The sequence below is a fragment of the Ictidomys tridecemlineatus genome, chromosome 6 (genome assembly GCF_052094955.1).
Source record: "Ictidomys tridecemlineatus isolate mIctTri1 chromosome 6, mIctTri1.hap1, whole genome shotgun sequence".
In the NCBI taxonomy this organism is placed as follows: domain Eukaryota; kingdom Metazoa; phylum Chordata; class Mammalia; order Rodentia; family Sciuridae; genus Ictidomys; species Ictidomys tridecemlineatus.
In genome coordinates, this window is record NC_135482.1 from 68,299,629 (window position 1) to 68,325,509 (window position 25,881).

The 25,881-nt window shown below is 33.6% G+C and overlaps 1 protein-coding gene and 1 pseudogene across 2 annotated transcripts in view; one reads left to right on the forward strand and one right to left on the reverse strand.

Annotated features, from left to right (window-relative positions):
* Arid2 (AT-rich interaction domain 2) overlaps window positions 1–25,881 on the reverse strand; it is a 178,919-nt gene that overhangs the window by 90,272 nt on the left and 62,766 nt on the right. The window lies entirely within an intron of this gene.
* LOC101969385 (oligosaccharyltransferase complex subunit OSTC pseudogene) lies at window positions 274–17,329 on the forward strand (annotated as a pseudogene).

Sequence of the window (25,881 nt, forward strand, 5' to 3'; positions counted from 1 at the left end):
AAATTTTTTCCTAAAAAATATTAGTAGCAGTAAATATTTTAAACTCCATTCCAAGTTTTCCAAGGACTCTCCATATTGTTACTAATTTTTAACACTAAATGTTTTAAAGATTTTTCCTTAAAAAAAAAAAAGGAGTAGGCAAAACAATTGGCAAATAAATAAATTACCTAGGGATGGGATCCAGTGCACCTGCCTCACTGGATACTGGAGACCAGAGGAAGGAGGCCTGAGCAAACCCACGTAGATGACCCTTCTGCAGTTTTCCATCTACCAATGTGTGGCTCCCCTCAGACCACCTCTATCTTGGGAAACTGCAGCTACTGCCATGGTCCTTCCCACGTAGTAGCCTCCACCAAGGGACAACAGACAGGGCCTAGAGATGGCTGCCTGCTGCAGCATTGCATGACCCAATGCTGCATTGTGGAACAGGCTGCCAAACTTCATCACATGGTCTGCCCTTCCAGCACTAACGCTCAAAGTAGTTGCCCCCATCTTGAGTTACCTCCACCTCTGCCTCAGCTATCTTTAGTTGGGGCAGATAGCATATTGGGACATCAACATACCTAGAGGTTGGATGCTACTGCCCCTAACAACTAGGAACATGGCCACTTCCATCTAGGGACAACAACCAGGTCTTGGAAGACCATCACCAAGGTCCCTGTAGGCCTGGTTACACCAGAGATATTCCTACTAGGTGGATTATAGACACCATCTTGTTGCAGAGGCAAAGCAAAGCCTTGCATGCGGTCACCTCTTTCTCATTTTTTTCTCCTGCTAACATTCAACTTCTTTTGATTCACATTCATAATAGCCTCAAAAACAAACAAACAAACAAACAAACAAACCCCAAACAACAACAACAACAACAACAACAATCCTCCCTGGGAATCAATCTAACAAAAGAGGTGAAAGACCTCTACAATGAAAACTACAAAACACTAAAGAAAGAAATTGAAGAAAACCTTAGAAGATAGAAAGATATCCCATGCTTCTGGATAGGCAGAATTAACGTTGTCAAAATGGCCACACTACCAAAAGCACTGTACAGATTCAATGCGATACCAATTAAAATTCCAACGTCATTTCCTCATAGAGAAAAAGCAATCGTAAAATTCATCTGGAAAAATAAGAGACCCACACTAGCCAAAGCAATCCTTAGTAATCTGTAATACAAAGTTATAATAACAAAAACAGCATGGCACTGGCACCAAAATAGACATATAGATCAATGGTACTGAATAGAACACAGAGACAAACCCACATAAATATAGTTATTTCAAACTAGACAAAGGTGCCAAAACATATATTGGAGAAAAGATAGCTGCTTCAACAAATGGTGCTGGGGAAACTGGAAATCCATACATAGCAAAATGAAAGTAAGCCCCTATCTCCCACCATGCACAAAGCTCAACTCAAAGTGAACCTAGGAATTATACCAGAGACCCTACACCCAATAGAATAGAAGGAAGCCCAAATCTTTATAGACTCCTATAGCACAAGAAATAAAATCAAGAATCAATAAATGGGATGGATTCAAACCAAAAAGCGTCATCTCAGCAAAAGATACAATCAATGAGGTGAAGAGACAGCCTGTGGAATGGGAGCAAATTTGCTACATGCACATCAGGTAGAGCACTAATCTCTAAGATAAAGAACATCAAAAAAAATAAAATAAAATAACCCAATCAATAAATGGGCTAAGGAACTGAACCAACACTTCTCAGAAGAAGATATACAATCAATCAACAGGTATATGGAAAAATGTATAACATCTCTAGCAGTTAGAGAAATACAAATCAAAACTACTCTTTTCATCTCACTCCAGTCATAATGGCAGTTATCAAGAATACAAGTAACAGTAAGTGCTGGTGGGATGTGGGGGAAAAGGCACACTCATACAATGCTGGTGGGACTGCAAATTGGTCCAACCAATTTGGAAAGTAGTATATAGATACCCCTTAAAAACTTGAAATGGAACCATCATTTGACCTAGGTATGCCACTCCTCGGTCTATATCCAAAGGACTTAAAAACAGCATACTACAGTGACAGAACCACATGGATGTTTATAGCAGCACATTTCTTAATAGGTAAATTGTGAAACCAACCTAGATGCCCTTCAGTAGATGAATGGATAAAGAAACTGTGGTATATATACACAAAATGGAATATTACTCAGCATTAAAAACAGAATAAAATCATGGCATTTGCAGGTAAATGGATCGAGTTGGAAAATATCAAGTTAAGTGAAGTAAGCCGATCCCAAACCAAATGCCAAATGTTTTCTCTGATAATTGGATGCTAATCCATAATGGGGAGGGGCATAGGAGAAGTTGAGGAACTTTGGATTGGACAAAGGGGAGGGAGGAGACAGAAGGGAGGATGGAGGTAGAAAGATGGTGGAATGAGAGGGATGTTTACCCTAGGTATATGTATGATTGCAAAAGTGTGATTCTACTTTGGGTACAACCAGAGAAGTGAAAATCTGTGCTCCATTTGTGTAAAATGAATTGAAGAGCATTCTGCTGTCATGTATAACTGATCAGAACAAATTTAAAAATTACATAATTATATAAGAGGTGGAAAAGTTTAAAAAATTATTTATTAGTGTAATATAAAATATCTAAAAAGAGTACAACAGGCAGGAGTGGGTATTGGGGGATTTAAGCAAAGTAATAAATCTTTAAAACAGCTTTTCTTGAAAAAGAAAATGTGATATTCTTTAAGACTGTACCCAGTTAGTAGTAGAGTTATCTGGGGACAGATTTTAACCTGAAAAGAAGATTGGAGGATAAAAGAAATGGGTAGGAGGGGCAGGAAGAGGATTAGAAAGAATATGAAAGGAATAAGAAAACGGAAAGGACATTAAAGAGAATAAAAGAAGAAAAGAAAACAGGTAGACACAAACACAAATATGAAAACGGAAAGGACATTAAAGAGAATAAAAGAAGAAAAGAAAACAGGTAGACACAAACACAAATATGTTTTGAAATGAATTGGGAAGTATGAAAGAGGAGGAGTGGGGAATAAGGGAAAAAAGTTTCCTAAGGAGGAAGAAGGAAGGACAGAGACCATATGAAAAGATTGATGATATAGGAGAGTTTGTTATAAATGAAATGGGATATTTGGAGGCAGCAGTGGAGTGCTGAAGTTAGCTGGACAGCCTGACTGTTAGACTAGAGGTGACTGTACACAGATTAAAAGTGTTCCCTTACAGGCTGAAGAATCCAGATATGCCTTTGATACTGACATGTGGAGAGTACAAAACATGCAATATAATACTACCTTATACTAAAATGTACTCTTCATAATGTCTGGAATCATTTCTGAATTATTACAAAAGATAAAATTTGATCATATTTCTTAAATAATCTAAGACTTAGTCTACTATTTAAAATCCTAGTATACTATTAAAAATTCCAAGGTTGAGGGGAGAAGACAAGTGTTAAATGTTGGAAGATAGTAAATTTTAGACTGATATGAGGATAATGAAAGACTTCTAGAAATCTGAGAGAATACAGCATAAATACTATGCTAAATTATTCAAGATAAAAATACTAAGTAAATGAACAGTTTATTATGGAATTCCCTTTCAGAGTCAATTGTACCATACAACATATAAATTACTTGGGACACTTAATAGCTATACTTTTTTCTGACTTGAAACAGGGCAACTGAAGGTTCTAGGCAAATGAGGAAGTACTATCTCTCAACCTCAGGGGAGGTGTGTTTGTTAAACCAACTACAGTACAAACAACACAACAAGTTCAAGTTCACAGGTTAGATAGACTCTGCTGCAGAATAACATTCCCTGATACTACTCCAACTCAAAGAAGTGAGGAGACAAAAACCCCAAATCAACAACAAGGACATAAGGAGGAACAATCAGAGAGGGAACTCAGGTCCTACTCTTTGGCATCTACTCAGACATCAAAAACAGAAAGAAGTACCAGAACAAACAAGATAATTACACACAAAAGGACAGACACACACAAACATACACACACAAGAGGTAAAGTAATAAACCTCTACCGATATGCAAGTCCAAGACCGCTGAAAATATGAGAACATAGGCATGCCAATCTCCCCCCAAAATCCACAATCCCCCAACAGAAGATCCCACTGGTAGTGAGGTAGATGAAAGCACAGAGGAAGATTATAAAAAACTGACTATTAAACTGTTCACTGAACTAAAAGAAAATATAAGGAAGGAATTTAAAAAGAGCAGTTAGAGAAGTGGAAAGACTACTTTAATATAAAAATAGAAATAGTGAAAAGAAATCAAGCTAGAAATAAAAGACATAATCAAATTAAAAACTCACTTGAAAGCATCACTAACAAATTAGAATGCATAGAAAACAGAACCGCAGCTCTTGAAGACAAGACTATAGGGCTTTTTAAACAATGAATCTTGAGTATACAGAGCACAATAAAGAGAAAAACTTATGGAACATGACCAGAACAAATATGAACTCTAGGACAACATTAAAAGACCAAACCTGAGAACCACTGGACTATGAGAGAATGTGGAGAAACAAACTAAACCATAAAGAATATTTTCAATGAGATAGTTACAGAAAACTTATATCAGAAATGAGATAGACATTCACATACAGGAGGCTTGTAGAATCCCACACAGATCTAGTCAAATGAGAAGTTTACTAAGACACATAATAATCAAAATGCCTAACACAGAAAATAAGAAAAGAATATTAAAAGCTACAAAAAAAGAGAAATATCAGGTCACATTTAGAGGCAACCTAATAAGGCTTACTTCTGATTTCTCAGCTCAGACCTGCCTAAAATCATGAAGGGCCTGGAATGAGGTAGTCAAAACCCTTAAAGAAAACAATTGCCAGTCAAGGTTATTATACCCAGCAAAGCTTAGTTTTAAATATGAGGGGGAAATAAAATCATTCCATGATAAGAATAAACTAAAACAATTCATTCACACTAAGTCAGCACTACAAAGAATACTCAAAAATAAACTACTCACAGAGAAACTGAAAAACATTTCCCAAACCTCCCAAACACAGGAAGTTTCATAGAATAATAATCCACTAAATAAGAATCAAGACAGGATAAAATATATCAAAAAACCAGAATGGCAGGAAACCACAAACACATATTCATACTAATGCTGAATGTTAACAGTCTCAACTCTCCAATTAAAAGACACAGATAAGCAAAATGGATCAAAAAACAAGATGCAACTACATGTTGTCTACAAGACACTCATCTTATAGGCAAAGACATCCACAGGCTGAAGGTAATAAGATGGCAAAAAAGTTCCACACATGTGGTCCAAGAAAATAAGCAAGAGTGGCTACTCTTGTATCTGACAAAGCAGATCAAGCAAAAATTAATCAGAAGAGACAAGAAGGTCTCTACATCCAAGTAAAGGGAATAATCTAACAAGAAGATAAAAAGATAGTAAAAATTTGTGCCCTAAATGTCAACGCACCTGATTATATGGGCAAAATACAAGATTAAATCCCACACAAAACCTAACACAATAATACTGGGTGATTTTACCACATCCTAACCACCATTAGACAGGTCAACAAAACATGACATCAATGATCATTCCTCTAACTTAAACAATACTATAAATCAAATGGATCTAATGGACATCTACAGAATATTCCACCCTACAACAGCAGAATTTATCTTCATCTCAGCTGCAAATGAAATTTTTTTCCAAAATAGATCATATTCTAGGCCACAAAGCAAATCTTGGCAAATACCAAAACAAACAAACAAAATAACTCAAAACCTGCTATAATCCCATATGTCCAATCATATCATAATGGAGTAAAGCTAGAAATCAACGTAAGGAATAATAATAGAAACCACATAAACACATGGCGATTGAACAATACTCTCTCAAAGGAAGAATGGATCAAAGTAGAAATGAGAAGAGAAATTCAAGAAATTCCTAGAAACAAACAAGAACAGAAATACAACATATAAATATCTTTGGGACAGTATGAAAGCAATTCTAAGAGGAAAATTTATAGCACTGAGTACCTACCTTAAAAAACTAGATCCCAAATAAATAAGCTTATATTCCACTTCAAGGCTTTAAAAAAGAAAAAACTAACCCCTAAACTAGTAGAAAACAGAAAATAATCAAGATTTGAGCTGAAATTAATGAAATGAGAATAAGAAAACAATTCACAGGATCAATGCAACAATGTTCTTTGAAAAGGTTCTTTGAGAAGATAAATAAAATTGGCATTAGCTAATAATAAAATAAAATAAAATAGATTGGCAAACCCTTGTTCAAACTAACCAAATGAAAGAGTAAGAAAATGCAAATCAACCAGATTAAGAGATGAAAAAGGGCAAATGTCTTTTACCAATAGAATAACACCATGAGAGTAAAGGGTACACTGGGAACTTTCCCTGGTGCTGTAACCGCCATGTTTACTTGAGAGCTGACTTAGAGATTGGCATTTTTTTAACAATGAATCCAAGCTGACCTATTTGCTGGAATTCTCAGGCAAATTATACACTCACTGTCTAAGTAAATTCTTTCAAAATTTATTTGAAAGAGAGCAAAGGGTTTTATTTTAGGTCATTTATACATGATGATTTTTTTTATACTTTCCAAATAATTTTTAACAATTACAAAAATATACAAATAGTAACAATAAATCCAATTAGTGTATACATATATGTAAATGGGAAGCAATGTGTTAATAATACTATATGGTTAGCTAGGAATTAGCTTTGGAATTATCTAGGAATATCTAGGAATTAGTTTTGCAAGGAAAAAAATATTTTACCTTTGAATTTATCTTTTATTAGTGTGGCTACTCTTACAAAACTATAAATCTTTAGTTGTTTTTCCACTTTCTGTTCATAATTAATAGATAATAGATAGCAGAATTATTCCACTATCTATATCATACCTATTTATTACATTTACTTCTTTTAATTCATTTACACCTTATCACATTATGAATCTTTCTAAGCACCTAGCATGAACAAGGAAGATAATCAGAATTACCTAAATCACAACCAAGAAATCACTGAGAATAACTATTTTAAATTTAGGAAATAACTAACATTTATTTGGGGAAATAAAAAACAGATGATGGTTTTTGTTCCACTTATTCAGAATGTGCACCACAAGAATGACCCACAAAGAATCAAGATATTGAAATGTAAAAGTTCATCGGAACGGCTTTGGGCATTCCAACAGAAGCGGTAGTTTTAATCGACATGGCTTACGATGAAAACAAATTATGATCAAATATCTTTAGAAACAGTTGTCAAGTCTAAATGTAAGTAGTAGAAAGGAAGGATTCTCTTCAAAGTTTATTGCTTTAGTTCAAACAGCTTGGCAAGTGATTCAATTCTCTGAAGTAGTTGGCCTCTGAAAAAGAAAAATGCTTCTTTTCATAAGAAACTTATCCAAAATCAATAAATGAGCCAAGGAACTGAACAGATACTTCTAAGAAGATGACAGACACTTCTCAGAAGATGATATACAATCAATCAACAACATGAAAAAATGTTCAAACTCTCTAGCAATTAGAGAAATGCAAATCAACACTACTCTAAGATAACATCTCACTCCAGTCAGAACAATAAATGTTGGCTAGGATGTGGAGGAAAAGGCACACTCACACATTGGTGGGACTAAAATAGGTGCAGTCAATATGGAAAGCAATATGGAGATTCCCTGGAAATCTTCGAATGGAACCACCATTTGACCTAGGTATCCCAGTCCTCAGTTTATATTCAAAGGACTTAAAAACAGCATACTACAGGGACACAGGCACATCAATGTTTATAGCAGCACAATTCATAATAGCTAAATTGTACAACCAACCTAGATGCCTTTTAGTAAATAAATGGATAGGAAAACTTTGATTTTATAGAAATACAAATACAGGGCTGGGGATGTGGCTCTAGCGGTAGCGCGCTCGCCTGGCATGCGTGCGGCCCGGGTTCGATCCTCAGCACCACATACCAACAAAGATGTTGTGTCCGCCGAGAACTAAAAAATAAATATTAAAAAAAAAATTTTCTCTCTCTCTCTCTCTCCCTCATCTCTCACTCTCTTTAAAAAAAAAAAAAAAGAAATACAAATACAAACGCGCACACACACACACACAATAGAACATTACTCAACATTAAAAGAGAATAAAATATGGCATTTGCAGGTAAATGGATGAAGTTGGAGAATATAATGCTAAGTAAAGCAAGCCAATCCCAAAAAACCAAAAGCCAAAAATGTTCTCTTTGATATGAGGATGCTGGTGCATAATGGCGATGGCGGGAGGGTGGGGGGTGGGGGGTGGGGGTAGAGGGGGGAGTGGGAGGGATGGAGGAACTTTAGATAGGGCAAAGGGAAGAGAACAGAAAGGAGGGGGCAAGGGAATAGAAATAACGGTGGAATGAGTTAGACATCATTACCCTAAGTATATGTATAAGACATGAATGGTGTGAAAATACTTTGTGTACAATCAGTGTCTTGAAAAATTGTGCTCTATATGTGTAATATGAAATGAATTGCATTCTGTCATCATGTATAACAAATCAGAAGAAATTAAAAAAAAAACTTATCCAATAGTCAACTGAAGGGAAGCTTTTTGTCTAAAGACATTTATAATAATACTCTTTATGCCACCTCATGAATTAGACATTGTAGGTAAAAACAAAAACAAAAACTTCTGGATATTTGTGTCACCAACCCATGTTTCCCATTTTTTTAATCACTTGTTCCTCTTAAACCAAAAGAAAGCACAACTTAGGACAGCAGAACACATTCTTGTCTGAAAGACCAGTTTGTAAAAGAGGTAAAAAGATGGGGTTGGGGTTGTAGCTCAGTGGTAGAACACTTGCCTAGTTTGTATTCAATCCTCAGCATCACATAAAAATAAACAAAGGAATTGTGTTCATCTACAACTAAAAGGTGTTGGGTGTGTGGGAGACTCCCCCTTCTCTAGAAAACATCATAGAATCCCTTAGCCCTCCCCCTCCTCTCCAAAGGGCGTCAAATTCAAAAGTTTCCTCAACCAATCCTCACAGGACGCAGTGTCCACTCCCTGTTCCTGAGTCACCCTGCCAATCAGCATCTGTCACATCCCCTTCTTAAGCAGAAGCTTATAAGCACATGCTCTCTTCTCTCTTCCATACATGCTCTCTTCTCTCTTCCTTTTTCTTTCCTCTTCTTTCTCTCTTCTCTCTACCCTTTCTCTTTCTCTCTGCTCTCTTCCTCTGCTCTCTTCCTCTTTCTCTCTGCCTCTTCTTTTCTTCCCCTTTGGGCAGCCCCCCAATAAAATCTCTTGGTTGAATCTCCATCTCGGGTGAGCCACTTGCCTTTCAAAAAGATATACATTAAAAAAAAAAGAATTAAAATTTGCAAGAGATAAAAAGCTACTCTAAGAAAGCTGCTAATCTAGTTCAGTGGTCTTCAATTGAGGTGGCATCACTCTAGGGACAGTAATGGTAGGGTCATTTTTGTTTTTCACAATGACCAAAGAAAGCACTATTGATAATCAGTAGTCAGGAATCAGGCATGCCAAACATGCTATAATACACAAAGTATTATTGTGGAATCCCAAATGCCAATATTTTTTTCAACTGAGAAACACTGATCTAATTCAATTATAAAAATAAACTAAAAATTCTGAATAAATTAAGAAATTCCCAATGAAAATTGGATTCATGAATATCCATTATCTCTAAACAAAGAAAACAGGAGCTTAAGAATACAGAGGCCCTGCCTCCAACAGAAATAAATGTCCTAGCATAACTAAACCATACCATCTAGGAAATAACTATTAAAAAATATTTTATCCAGAATTTAACAAGATGCTGATATCCAAAAGTATCGTTTGCAAAATCCACCTACTAAATAAACTAAAGCAACGAAGCCAAGCAAAAAATAAATTCAAAGAATAAAAAGAGGAAGACATGCAAGCTAGAAAACATGAAGAACTTAAAATATTTTTAACCTTAGTAAGAATATTATTGTGAAGCTGAAATTTTGTCCCATTTGAATAAACAGTGGAGGCCAGCCTAGGGAGTGTTATGACATCACTATTAGAAATCTCATATTCCAAATTAGTTGCAAGTTACCAAATAAAGCTCATTTATAAACTGATTGCTACATTCAATGGCTAAGAGTAATTACAAATTTGATTTCATAATGATAATTAAGACTTTTATATGTATAAATCTTGAGTTGGAAGGACAGACATATTTACCATATGCTATTCTAATCTGTTTAACTATCCTATTGAAATGAATGTATACTTAAATCTTTAAAAGGACTAAATTTTGAATATATTCAAAATGGTATTAAGTAATTTCTTAAATTTAATAAAATAGTAAAAAATTAAAATCCATGTTTTCTTTATAGCAAGTTATAAACAATGAAAACAATACTTATTGAAGAACTGTTAAATGATTAGATAAGACTGAACTTTACTAGAAAAGTAAAAACCATGTCATCATACTAGTATAAATACTAGTATAATTTCTCAAAAATAGAGCAATGTCTGACAAAATAAACCACAAAATTGACATATACAACTTTTCAGCATTATTGTTATTCTATACATTAGACTTTTTTCAAGGAAAGTAATAAAAGGATATACTAATTGAAAACCATGTATTATTATTAATAAAAAATACATTATTTAATTGAAGTGTTGATTAAAATGCTCTGAAAAACTTTTACTTTTTTCAAAGAAACATAAGATCCAACATGGGCATTTCTACTTCCAGAAATGACAGGTCATTTAGACCTATCTTCTCACTGAGAAAAGCAGATATTATATAAAAATGTATTTTTAAAATTATCCAAATGCAGAGAATGACAAAACAGTGATGGCTTACTGGATCAAGAGATGAGAAGACAAAAATTCAGAAAGGCAAACATACCACTCAGAACTATATTTAATCTGAGAAACACTGAAAAAGGTGAGTGAATCTGAGTAGTATATTTGACAGCCTGAAGTGAGAAATAAACACAAAAACTATTTTTTTACTATGACCCTAAAAATTTATGCTCCACTAGTAAAGGCAGAACAGAGTCTTGTAAATACTATAGATTCATTTTGACTCAACTAGGAAGCTCAGAAAATTTTAATCACTGAAAATGTATGAAGGTGATCCCAGATTGCTAAATGACCCAGGATCTTTGTTCCAAGCAATCTATGCAAAACAAAACAAAACAAAAAACCCTCTGGAGAAAGACAATATTATTTCAGTCCTCAAGTTATATATATAAACAGTTTTCAAGCACAGTTCAGTATATAGAGACAAGAAAAACCAGAAGGCAACAGACAAAAGAGTCAACAAAAACAGAAACAAAAGAATGAAAAGAGACTCAAAGGCACTCCAGATACCATATTATTAAACACAGACTAAAATCTCAGGCAATACTTTTTTTAAAAATCTTTATCTGCTTATCACATAAAAGATTAAAAAACAAAGACAAAAACAATTTGTAAAGGCAGGCAGAGGAAAAAATCAGACATTTTCTTAAAAGGGGCAAGCATAGATATATCTTCAAGTATTCACTAGAAATAATGGAAACCAGAGGCAAGAGCTAAGTTTTCACTGTGTTCTCAGAAAAAAACCCAAAAATTTAACATTCAGTAGTCAGAGAATATGTCACTGAAAAATGGAAACATTTCCTGATAATTAAAAACTCATTTTAAAAAATTTACCATCAGACATTCACTAAAAGGAATATTTCTCTTTAGGTAGGAGAATAATGATACTGAATGAAGTAATGGAGATGATGAAAGTAATAACAAGACATAAAAAAAATATGCATTTAGAGTCATCCCTGGTCTAGGTTCCAGGACCCTGCAAATACCAAATCTGGGGATGTTCAAGTTCAAGTCCTTTGCATAAAATAGTGTATTATTAGCATATAACCTATCTATATCCTCCCATATACCTCAAATTATCTCTAAATTGCCTATAATATACAATTTAAGTTTTGTGTAAATAGTTATTATACTGTACTGTTTGAGGAATAACCGGGGTTGGAGGTATTTTCATGTTTCCTATACCATTTTTCTACAACCACAGTTCATTGAATAAATAGATGTAAAATTCTTGGACATGAAGGGGTGTGTGTGTGTGTGTGTGTATGCTTCTGGGATTTAAATATAGACAGTATAAAAATAACACAATACTCGGCCAGACACAGTGGTGCATACCCGTAAACCCAACAACTCAGGAAGCTGAGACAGGAAGATCTCAAGTTCAAAGCCAACCTCAGAAACTTAGCAAGATTTTAGGTAACTTAGTGAGACCTTATCTCAATATTAATAATAAAAAGGGGTAGGGATATGGCTCAGTAGTAAAGTGCCCCTGGATTCAATCCCTAGTACAAAAAAAGAAGATAAATACAAGACCATGACATGTATGAATCAGAGGCAGTGATACAATTAAAGTATTCTAGGTGTTTCAATTAGATATTTCAATTTCTGGAAGGGATAAAAGTACCAAGCATTTCATAAGACCATGACAAATGCTATCAGTGTAAATATATAAACACATAAATGCACGCACATGTACACACACACACACACACACAATAATAGATTAAAAAGAAACCCTCAGTTAATGCTAATGAGGTAAGAAGGAGAAAAAGAATATGATCAAGTTGAATGATAAAAATTCAAAACAAAACATTAGGTTTAAACCCAAATACATCACTAGTTGTGTTAAATATCAACAGACTAAGCACTTAAGTTAAATGACAAAGATCTCCAACTACATTTTAAAAACCCAACTATGTGCTATTTATCCAGAAAAATAAACATTTAAAATATAATCAATAACCAAATATAAGCTGATGTAGTTTTGTTAATATCAGACAAAACAAATTTGTTAGAGAAAAGGCAAATTTTATAATGATATTATTCAACTTACTAACAAAAAAGGATTCAATTCTCCTGGTAGATATAAACATTTCGACCTTGACCTTTTGGGGGAGAGTGGGGGAGTGTCTGTGTGTGTGTGTGTGTGTGTGTGTGTGTGTGTGTGTGTGTGTGTGTTGTGTGTATAAAGTGAAAGAACTAAAGAAGAAATAATATAAAGCCAAAATTATCATGATCATTTTATTTTAAATATACCTCTCTTAGTGAAGAAACAAAACGCAGTAAAATATATAGTTTTAGTTTACAAACTTGATATTAATGGACAAATTAGTTTGTCTATCTCAATAGTGGACACCATGATGTATTGGTCTTTATATAGATTTTGTAATGGCTAAGTTAAGCTAATTAAGATTTTGTAATGGCTAAGCTAAGTTTACAAACTTGAATTAGTAAACTTTAAAACACTGCATTCAGTGTTACAATACAGAATATACTGACTTATAAAATACTTAAACATTTACTACATATTGGGTCAAAAAATAAATTCAAATATAAGTGGAGTCACACATAATATGTTTTCTGACCACAAAACAAATAAATCAGATAACAAAAATAAAAAGACAAGGAAATCCTTACATGATTGGAAATTAAGGAAGCACTTTAACCCACACACAAAGAAGAAATAATAATGCAAAGTAGGAAAGCAGTTCAACTTTATAATAGATAAGAATATACAAAATGTGCAGAAACAAGATAAAAGTAATATAGCTTCAAAATGCAAATATTACAAAGCAAAGATGAAAATTAAAGATAAGCACCCATTCAAAAAAGATTTTAAAAAGGATATTAAATGCAAAAGGAAATAGGTATAAAAGAAAAAAGCAAAAATGAATGAAGTAGAAAATACAAGATCAACAAAATCCAAAGTTTCTCAGAAAACACTAATAAAATTGATTATCTGTGGTGACAATGATGGAAATTGGACAGCTAACAAACTAATAAAGAATGAAAAAGGGTACACCAACTATAGATACTATAGACATTACAATATTTGACAGTACTATAATTATTAAATAAATTAAATCTGTAATTGCAAACCTACCAAAAAAGAAATTCTAAACACTAGATGATTTCCTTGATGGTGGGAATTGTATTAAACATTTGAGAAATAAATTATCACCCTACATAAACTTTTCAAAAGACGACAAAAAATTGAAAGGCAAGTCACTTGCAAATAGTAATGAACTACAATCAAAATATGAGTGTTTACATGATTGCTGGTTACAATGTTATATCTTAAACAATAACAAAAAGAGCAAATTATTATATATCTAGGAATAAACTAAGAAAAATACATAAAACCTTTATAAAGAAAATGACAAAACTTTACTGAGAGATACTAATAAACAATTTAAAAATTTCTTGGGATAGAAGGATAAATATTATAACAGTATCAGTTCTCCCCAAATTTAGTCCAAGTCATAATTCCAAGGTATTTTTGAACTAGAAGAACATAAGTTAAGTCTATATTATATGAAATATGCAAAAAAAGCAAAGTTATAAAATCTTAAGGCATGAAAGAGGCAGAAGCAATTACTTGATTCCATCTCTTTTGCAACGCCTGTGCCTTATTCATTGTTCCAAAACAAGTAAGGTGGATGGCATGCAGTAGGGGATACCATTTACTCAACTAAGCGGAATTTTTCCAGTCAGTAATTTATCCAGTTTATATTATTTCCACCAAAATTTGTATCCTATGGATACTCTGAGGTAAAGGTAAGAAGGAAGTAACATTCTGAACACAAATGTTTACTAAGTGTACAAATTAGGTGCTAAACAGATTTTAAATTTATTTTCTAGATTTAAAATTCCCTACCCACTAGTATTTCTTCATAAGCTATCCAAATATTGAAAGTATCCAAATATTGATCCCCTTTGGATCTATTTTAATTTTTCTTTATAACATTTCGGTTCCCCTCAAAGGTATCAACACTAAGAAATCCAAATTTAACATACCCATAAATAAAGGATAAATGTACTGAGAAATTTTAATGTTTTTATTTTTCACTGAATACAAACACTATATTTAGAAATAAATAAACAAATAGTTCTGTAAACAGAATATTGTCAGACAGCAAAATCCCTTGCCTAAGAACAAAATATGTAATTGGAAACAAAGTATTAAATCATCAGGTAGTAGGATATCCTGTTCTAGTTTAATAAAACATAGTGATTATAAAACATTATAATAGTTCATTTTTTTAGTATATGTTGAGCTTTGGTTACTTGATATACTCTTATATTTATGCTTTTAAAATCAAGGCACAACAATGTAAAATTACATAGAACATTATAGAAATACAATGATAACATTGTTTCTATAATCTCATTATGGACATAATTCTTTTTCCTTCCTTAAGATCACTCAGGAACATGGGTAAAGAGTGACGAGCAATAAAATAAAATATACAAATACACCATATAAAGACATGAGTATTTTCATTTTGAAGCAAAAACTTCACAAATGTTGTTCAGAAAATTGAGTTACTAGCAAAACAGAAACTATAATTCAATATTAAAAGTCTGAATAGTATGTTCAAAATCTTCCAAAATGTCAAACCATGAAATAATTTACAAGTATATTTAAGTTGCTTCATTCTAGAAAAACTTCAAATTAAATGGTGAAGTTGTACACTTGTCTATATCCATAGACAGATATATAGAAACACGCATTTATTCACAAGTGTGCAACAGATGCCCAATTCTTTTGGCAGAAAGAGTTTGATGGGGTCAGTGTCCATCTTGGATCAAAGAGCTATATGGTGAGGACCACAGAGTACATACCACATTAGGCATGCCCACAGAACAAGAAGGCATGTAACTTACTGGCAGCCACCACGAAAATCAATCTCTCTCTCTCTCTCTCTCTCTCTCTCTCTCTCTCTCTCACACACACACACACACACACACACACACACACACACACACACACACACACACACACACTTCCCAAACTGGCAAAAAGAGTAAGAAATGACTTGGGGATAGTAGAAGGCCACTGCAAAAAAAATTAACATTGTCTCATACTATGAAAACTCGTTTTGTTTGCTTTTAACTCCTAGTTTAACAAAAGGAAAAAAAAATCAGTTTGATGCTTATTTTTCTTTGTTACTTCTTTGTAACTTTAATCTCTCCTTAAAAAAAAAAAACTTAACAAATGAGCTCATCGGTTACTTTTCATTCAATTGATTTTCTCTTCTTTCTGGTAGGCATTAAAAGTATTATTTAGATCTTAAACAGTTATTTAAGTAATAAGGGATCTAATATAAAGAAAAATAGGAAGTCAAAGTAGAGGAAGTCTGAGTAGAGATGACATAGTAAAGCAGTGACTAAAATTTCCACAGTAACAAAACCCTCAAATTTTATCTGGGCATATTTGACCAGAGTAAAGAATACATTTTGTAGGCTCCTTATATCCAGGTGTAGCTATATGCCTAAATTCTGGACAATCTGAGATCTAAACAAAGTGACCTATGGCAGTTTCCAGAAATCCAGAAACTGTCCTTGAAATACATGAAAGAAGTGCTCAACAAATTTCAATCCCATTTCTCACTGAAAATCCAATCAACCACATAAGATTTAGCATAGTAATTTGAAAACAGTTTTAATGCAACATCAACTGCAGTATATCAAGGAGATCACACATGAATTTAATTCCAAATTTGCTTTCTTTCAAAAAACTTTTCCTTTTTATTAAGGTAAAAAAATTCACATAACAAACACTGGGCATTGAACCCAGGACTTTGCACACCTTAGGCAAGTATTCTACAACTGAGCCACATCCCCAGCCCCAAATTAACCGTTTCTTTGAGGGAGGAACTGGGGATTGAACTCAGGGGCACTTGATCACTGAGCAACATTCCCAGCGCAATTTTGTATTTTATTAAGAGACAGGGTCTCATCCACCAACACGGAGACTTTCTACGGGTCCCATACTTAGTGCTTGAATGTCCCAACCTGAAGCTGAAGCCACCGCCCTGGGTGCACATGCCATTGGCCATGACGAAATACGCTCTGATGGTAGTGGCTTATTTCCTCATCACCGGAGGAATAATTTATGATGTTATTGTTAAACCACCGAGTGTTGGCTCTATGACTGATGAACATGGGCATTAGAGACCAGTAACTTTCTTGGCCTACAGAGTAAATGGACAATATATCATGGAAGGACTTGCATCCAGCTTCCTGTTTACAATGGAGGGTTTAGGTTTCGTAATCCTGGACTGATCCAATGCACCAAATATTCCAAAACTAAATAGATTTCTTCTACTATTCATTGGATTCGTCTGTGTCCTACTGAGCTTTTTCATGGCTAGAGTATTCATGAGAATGAAACTACCGGGCTATCTGATGGGTTAGAGTGTCTTTTGAGAAGAAATCAGTGGATTCTGGATTTGCTCCTGTTGATGAAGTAATTAATAAAGGCTGTACCAGTCCTCTACTACGAAATGTGGAAAAGAATAAAAAGCAGCAGTAAAAGTATCAAGTGAAAACATAGGACATATATGAAAGCTTGGACTAGAATTTCTTGGTATCAGAGACAAGTTTATCACAGTATTTTTTTCCTGCTGACCTGTTGTACCAACGATGTTAAGTGTCATTTTCTTAGTTTTTCATTTTGTAAATATACTGTTCTTGTAAAATTATAATACTGAATAAAGTGATTATTTTTTACAACCCCCTTTAACATTTTTTGGAGATATTTCTGATTTTCAGAAGTTAATGTAAAATCAGGAAACAGGATCTCTGAGAACTCTGAGAACTGAGAACTCTGGACTGCCGATCGGCTTCACTGATGGTGCTTTGCCTTAACAGTGTGTAGGATAGTATGTTATTTCACATATGTATGCAAGACTGTTTCTTCAACAGTAAGATGTATGAAAGGAGCAGAAATAAATAATTTTTCTAATTAAAAAGAGAGGGGGGGTCTCACTGAGTTACTTAGCGCCACACTTTTGCTGAAGCTGGCTTTGAACTTGTGATCCTCCTACCTTAGCCTCCTGAGCCACAGGGATTACAGGCGTGCACCACCACACCCAGCTCCAAATTAACCATTTTTAAGTGTATAATTTTTTGACATTTGAAATATTCATAATATTATGCACCATTGTCTCCATCTAGTTTCTAAATATTTTCCTCATCCTAAAGGAAACTGCATCAATACCAGTCCAACTATAAATCTGCTTTAAGTCCTTACATTTGGCTACTGACTCTATATAAACTGAACCCTAAAATACATGACCTTTTGGGTTTAGCTTCTTTTATTTAGTGCAATGTTTCTGAGGTTTGCCCATGTTGTAGCATGTCTTCAGAATATTCCCTTTTTATGACTGAGCAATATTCTGTTATATTTATATACCACATTTGGCTTATTATCCATGCCTCAGCTGATGGATATTTTGGGGTTTTTTATACCTTTTGGCTGTTATGAATACTGCTGCTTTGAACAGACAGTTTAACCTATATGACAGCAGAATACATTACAATTCTTATTACACATAAAAAGCACAATTTTTCATATCTCTGGTTGTATACACAGTCTATTCACAACAATTCAAGTCTTCATACCTGTACTTTGGATAATAATGATCATCACATTCACCATCATTAATAACCCCATGCCCCTCCCTTCCCCTCCAACCCCTCTGCCCTATCTAGAGTTCGTCTATTCCTCCCATACTCCACTCCCTATGCCACTATCAATCAGCCTTCTTATAACATTTGGCTTTTGGGGATTGGCTAACTTCACTTAGCATTATCTTCTCTAACTCCATCCATTTACCTGCAAATGCCATGATTTTATTCTCTTCTATTGCTGAGTAATATTCCATTGTGTATATATACCATATTTTCTTTAAACAACAGATTAGATCACTTGGAAGAAAGAACGTCAGATAATGAAGACAAAGTATACAATCTGGAAAATAAAGTTGATCACACAGTGAAGAAACCATGAACAGAACATCCAAGAATGATGGGACAGCAACAAAAGACCAAATCTAAAAGTTCTTAAGATAGAAGAAGGCACAGAGTTTCAAACCAAAGGAATGCACAATCTCTTCAATGAGATAATATCAGAAAATTTCCCAAGCATGAAGAATTAGAAAACCAAATACAAGAGGCTTGCAGGACACCAAATGTACAAAATTCAACAGATCTACACCAAGGCATATTATAATGAAAATGCCAAGCATACAGAATAAGGATAGAATCTTAAAAATCACGAGAGGAGTCAGATCACATATAGGGAGAGACCAATTCATATCTCAGTAGATTTTTCAACCCAGACCCTCAAAGCCAGGAGACAGTGGAACAACAACATATACCAAGCTCTGAAAGAAAATGGATGCAAACCAAGAATCTTATATCCAGCAAAACTAAACTTTAGACTTGATGATGAAATAAAAACTTTCCATAATAGACAAAAGTTAAAAGTATACAACTAGAAAGCCTGCACTATAGAACACCCTCAGCAAAATATTCCAAGAAGAGGAAATGAAAAACAATGATGAAAATCAGCAGAAGGAGGGATTACACTAAAGGAAAATCTAATCAAAGGAGAAACAAAGTCACATTAAATACCAAATATAAACAAAAATGGCTGGGAATACAAATCATGTCTTAATAATAATCCTGAATGGCAATGGCCTAAACTCACCAATCAAAAGACATAGCCTGGCAGACAGAATTTAAAAAAAAGACCCAACAATATGCTGCCTCCAAGAGACTTATCTCATAGGAAAAGACATCCACAGACTGAAGGTGAAGGATTGGGAAAAATCATACCACTCACAAGGACTGTGGAAGCAAGCAGGGTTTCTATCCTCATATCAAATAAAGTAGACTTTAAACTAAAGTCAATCAAAAAGGATAAAGAAGGACACTACATACTGCTCAAGGGAACCATAAAACAAGACGACTTAACAATTATAAATATATATGCTCCAAACAATTGAGCATCTGCATTCAAACAAACTTCTCAAGTTCAAGAGCCAAACAGACAACAACACAATAATTTTAGCTGACTTTAACACACCTTTTCATCACTAGATAGATCTTCCAAACAAAAGCTGAACAAAGAAACTATAGAACTCAATAATACTTAGACTTAATTCACATATATAGAATATTTATTTCATCCTCAACGAGAATACATTTTCTTCTCAGCAGCACATGATTCTTCTCTAAAATAGAACATACACTATGCCACAAAGCAACTCATAGTAAATATAAAAAAAAGTAGAGATACTACCCTGCATTCCATCGGATCAAAATGGAATGAAATTAGAAATCAATGATAAAATCCATTTCAACACCTGGAGACTAAATAATATGCTACTGAATGATAAATGGGTTGCAAAAGACATCAAGGAGGAGATTTAAAAATTTTTAGAGGTTAATGAGAACAAAGATACAACATATTGAAATCATTGGGACACTATTAAAGCAGTTCTAAGAGAAAAGTTCATTGCATGGAGTTCATTCAATAAAAGAAGAAAAAGTCAATAAATAAATGACTTAACATTACATCTCAAAGCCCTAGAAAAAGAAGAATAAATCAACACCACAAGCAGCAGAAGACAGGAAATAATTAAAATCAAAGCTGAAATCAATGAAATTGAAACAAAGAAACAATTGAAAAAATTGACAGCTATCAAAACATATCAAAAAGATCATGCACCACAGTCAAGTGAGACTCATCCCAGGGATGCAAGGTCGGTTCAACATATAGAAATCAATAAATGTAATTCATTACATCAATAGACTCAAAAGATAAGAATCGTATGATCACCTCAATAGATGCAGAAAAACAGCCTTTTATGTTCAAAACACTAGAAAAACTAGGGATAACAGGAACATATCTCAACATCATAAAGGCTATCTATGCTAAGCCTCAGGCCAACATCATTCTAAATGGAGAAAAATTGAAGGCATTCCCTTTAAAAACTGGAAGAAGACAGGGATGCCCTTTTTTTTTTACCATTTCTATTTAATATAGTTCTTGAAACACTGGCCAGAGCAATTAGACAGATGGAAGAAATTAAAGGGATACACATAGGGAAAAGAAGAACTCAAACTGGCACTATTTGCTGATGATATGATTGTATACCTAGAAGACCTTAAAGGTTCCACTAGAAAACTTCTAGAATTAGTAAATAAATTCAGCAAAGTAGTAGGATATAAAATCAATATCCATAAATCAAAGGGCATTTCTGTATATCAGTGACAAATCGTCAGAAAGGGAAACCAGGAAAACTACCCCATTTATAATAGTCTCAAAAAAAAAAATATATATATATATATATATAATACTTGGGAATCAAATTAATGAAAGATGTAAAAGATCTATATAATAAAAATTACAGAACCCTAAAGAAAGAAGTGAAAGAAGACCTTAAAAATGAAAAGATCTACCTTGCTCTTTGATAGGCAGAATATTATATAAATGACCATACTTCCAAAAGCACTATACAGATTTAATGCAATTCTGATCAAAATCCTAATGACATTCCTCATAGAAATAGAAAAAGCAATCATGAAATTCATCTTGAAAAATAAGAGATCCAGGATAGCTAAATTAATCCTTAGCAGAAAGAATGAAGCAGGTGGCATCACTATACCAGAGTTTAAACTATACTACAGAGCAATAATAACAAAATCAGCATGGTATTGGCACCAAAATAGAGTGGTAGACCAATGGTACAGAATAGAGGACACAGAGACTAACCCACAAAATTACAATTATCTTATATTAGATAAAGGTGCCAAAAACATGCACTAAGAGAAAAGATAGCCTCTTCAACAAATGGTGCTGGGAAAACTGTAAATCCATATGCAAGCAAATGAAATTAAACCCCTATCTCTCACCATACACAAAACTCAACTCAAAATGGATCAAGGACTTAGGAATAAAACCAGAGACCCTGCATCTAATAGAAGAAAAAGTAGGCCCTAATCTCCATCATGTGGGAGTAGGCTCAAACTTCCTTAATAAGACTCCTATGGCGCAAGAATTAAAATCAAGAATCAATAAATGGGATGGACTCCCAACTAAAAAGTTTCTTAGTAAAACAATCTGTGAGGTAAATAGAGAGCCTATATCTTGGGAGCAAATCTTTACCCCTCACACATCAGATAGAGCTCTAATCTCTAGGGTATATAAGGGTATATAAAGAACTCAAAAGAATAAGCACCAAAAAAACAAGTAACCCAATCAATAAATTGATCAAGGACCTGAACAGACACTTCTCAGAAGAGAATATACAATCAATCAACAAGATGAAAAAATGTTCACAATCACTAGCAATTTGAGAAACACAAATCAAAACCACTCTAAGATTTCATCTCACCCCAGTCAGAATGGCAGCTACTATAAAGACAAACAACAATAAGTGTGACAAGGATGTTGGGAAAAAGGTTCACTCATACACTGCTGGTGGGACTGCAAATTGGTGCTGCCAATAATGGAAAGCAGTATGGAAATTTATTGGAAAATTGGGAATGGAACCACCATTTGACCCAACTATCCTTCTCCTTGATCTATACCCAAAGGACTTAAAAACAGCATACTACAGGGACACAGTCACATCAATGTTCAAAGCAGCACAATTCACAATAGCTAAACTGTGGAACCAACCTAGATGCTCTTCAATAGATAAAGGGATTTAAATAAATTGTGGCATATATACACAATGGAATATTACTCAGCAATAAAAGAGAATAAAATCATGGCATTTGCAGGTAAATGGATGGAGTTAGAGAAGATAATGCTAGTGAAGTTAGCAAATTCCAGAAAACAAAATGTCTAATGTTTTGATATAAGGAAGCTGATTCATAGTGGGATAGGGAGAGGGAGCATAGGAGGAATAGCTGAACTCTAGATAGGGCAGAGGGGTTAGAGGGGAAGGGAGAGGACATGGAGTTATAAATGATGGTGGAATGTGATGATCATTATTATCCAAAGTACATGTATAAAGACACAAATTGGTGTGAATATACTTTGCATTCCTCTGTCACATATAAATTTTAAAAGTAAATAAATAAACTGAAGTATGTTTACTTAAAAGAATCATTAAGAAACTGCAGAAAAATGAAGATTTAAAATAGTAAAACCAAATCTACATATACCAGGAATTATAAATAATAACTATTAATAAATGTTAGAATTTATAAACAAATAATAGGATTTTATTTTTAAAATTTGAAATATAGGGCTGGGGATGTGGCTCAAGCGGTAGCGCGCTCGCCTGGCATGCGTGCGGCCCGGGTTCGATCCTCAGCACCATATACCAACAAAGATGTTGTGTCCGCCGAGAACTAAAAAATAAATAGTAAAAAAAAAAAAAAAAAAATTTGAAATATATGCTATTTATAAGATAATTTATAAGTATGAAGAAAAACTGAAAGGGATAGAAAAAGCTTTATCTGTTTCATTGTAACTGTATGAACTGGTAACTAAAATATTAATAAAAGGTAAAATAAGTTTAAAACAATATTATTTGGTTTAAGGAAAGTCACTATATAATGATGAAATTTTCGATCACTAGAAATATACAATAGCTCTAAACTTGTAGGCCCTAATAAACTGCCTCAAAATATTAAAGGAAAAGTCATTAGGAAAAAAAACCCAGAGAAAATGACAAGATCCACCATTATAAGGAGAGATTTCAATACATAAATTTGTTGGCACTTCAGGCAAACAAAGTAATAAAGTTATAGAATAGTACAATGATTATCAACCTTAACCAAATAGATATATTTAAAATAGAAGTTACATATTCTTCTTAATTACATGGAGGTTATTCATAAAAGTTGACCATTCATTAGGCCATAAAGTCTCAACCAACATCAAAGAGCTACTATCACATAGACTACAACATTGACCGCTATACAATTATATTAGAAGCTACTTTAAAAATGATAATTATTGGCCCAGTGGAAGATTTACAAATCCTGCAAGGAACCAGTTTGAGGTCTCATGGATAAAATAAAATATAGTCCTAAATGTACAACAATCTTCCACTAGGCAAAAAAAAAAAAGTAGAAGCAATAGCAGCATGTACCATTATACCCAGGGGATATTTGAATAAAAGAGGATAATGTTCTCTGTTCAATTAAAAAAATCATACATTGTCAACTCACAGTTTAGAAATGAAGAAAATGATACTAGAGATAGAGTTTTATAACCAGGATATGAACCCACACCACCTATTTACAGAATCTAAAAATTTAATAACTATTTTGAGATTCTGGTGGGCAATTAATAAATATTTGTCAAATGAGTAATAGTTTATCAGGCTTGTTTGAATACAGACCAGAATTGATTAAGTAAGGGAAAATAAACAGATTAATTTCCGCCCCCCCCCCTTACTCCTAAAGCAGTTTTATTAGTAATATACAATGACCCATTCTAGGGTCACCAGTCAGTGGCTATAGCATATTAACAGTAGAAAAATCAATTAGTAGAGCAGAAAATTCAAATGAAGTGACCACAAAACTAAAGAATAATACTTTTTGAGACATGTTACTCTGACTTCATTTTTAGGATGACAAATTCCTTTTGAAACATCAGGTTAAATAGTTCAACATAACATACATGGTCTTAAAAGGAAACTTCTTTAGGATATCTACTTAACACTCTCATAAAAATATTGCCTTTAAGTTTAAATTTATTTTCTTTAAAGTTAATTTTCAAATAACAGGTTGAGATAAGTTGATTTTCTTTTCTTCAGAATTCCTTCTCTGCTTAAAAAAAAAGTGCTAGAAACCTTTAATTTGAGGAACACAAAAGAAAACTAATTTCCTTGAAACTTTTCACTATGTGGATATTATAAATTCTTGTATCCTGATCAAATGGTGGGAGGGGTGGGGAATAACCAAAGGTTTCCAATAAAGTGTTTCTTTCATGTCTTAATACTTCTTTGGAAAAGTATTATAGTCAGTTAATTGCTCTTGATTACAAAAAGAAATCACTTTATAGAGAGGAATAAAAACTACATACAGTAAGAATTGTAGTCTTTATTCAACAGCAGTATTGTGATAGAAGGTTGTGAAATAGAAGACACAATAGAATGCCAAAACATTCCTCCCATACAATGGAAACACTGTCCAACACCTCCCTATCTGTCCCACCTTGCCTCCCAGTCTCTGGTAACCACAATTCTCTGAACTTTCCACATCTAATTTTTTTATTCCATATGTGAATGAGATCAGCTGGTATTTGTCTTCATGTACCTGGTTCATTTCACTTAATGTGCTCCAGGCTTTAGGTTCTCATAAATGATAGAACTTCATCATTTTTTATAGGTAAATCCCATTTCTTTGTTTATACATTCATGTATAAACAATATTTATTTATGTATACATGTTTTTTTTATCCATTCATCTGTTGATGGACAGTTGGGTTGATTCCACATGTTATCTATTGTGATAACATAGACATAACATATTTATTCTGCAATAAACAGGGGAGGCAGGTGTTTCTTTGAAGAGATTTGATCTCTTTTGGATAAAATAAATAGTGGAATTTGCTGGATAATGGTAGTTCTGCATTTATTTATTTATTCATTCATTCATTCATTCATTTATTTTTCAGGAACTTCCATACTGTTTTCCCTAATGGCTATACTAATTTACATTCCTACTAACAGAGTATGTGTTCCTCGTTTCTCCATGCTGTCATCAGCATTTATTTTTTTACTTTGATATCAATCATTCTACCAGGTATGAAGTGCTATCTCATTGTGATTTGCATTTCGCTGGTGACTACTGATAGTGAACATTTTTTCATACACTTCCTGGTTTTTTGTAAAATGTCTACTCATGTCCTTTGCTCATTTTTTTCAATTGGGTTTTTTAACTATTGAGCAGTTTTAGTTCTTTATATATTTTGGATATTAGCTCCTTATCACAGGTATGATTTGCAATATATTCTTCCATTTTGTAGGCCATCTTTTCAC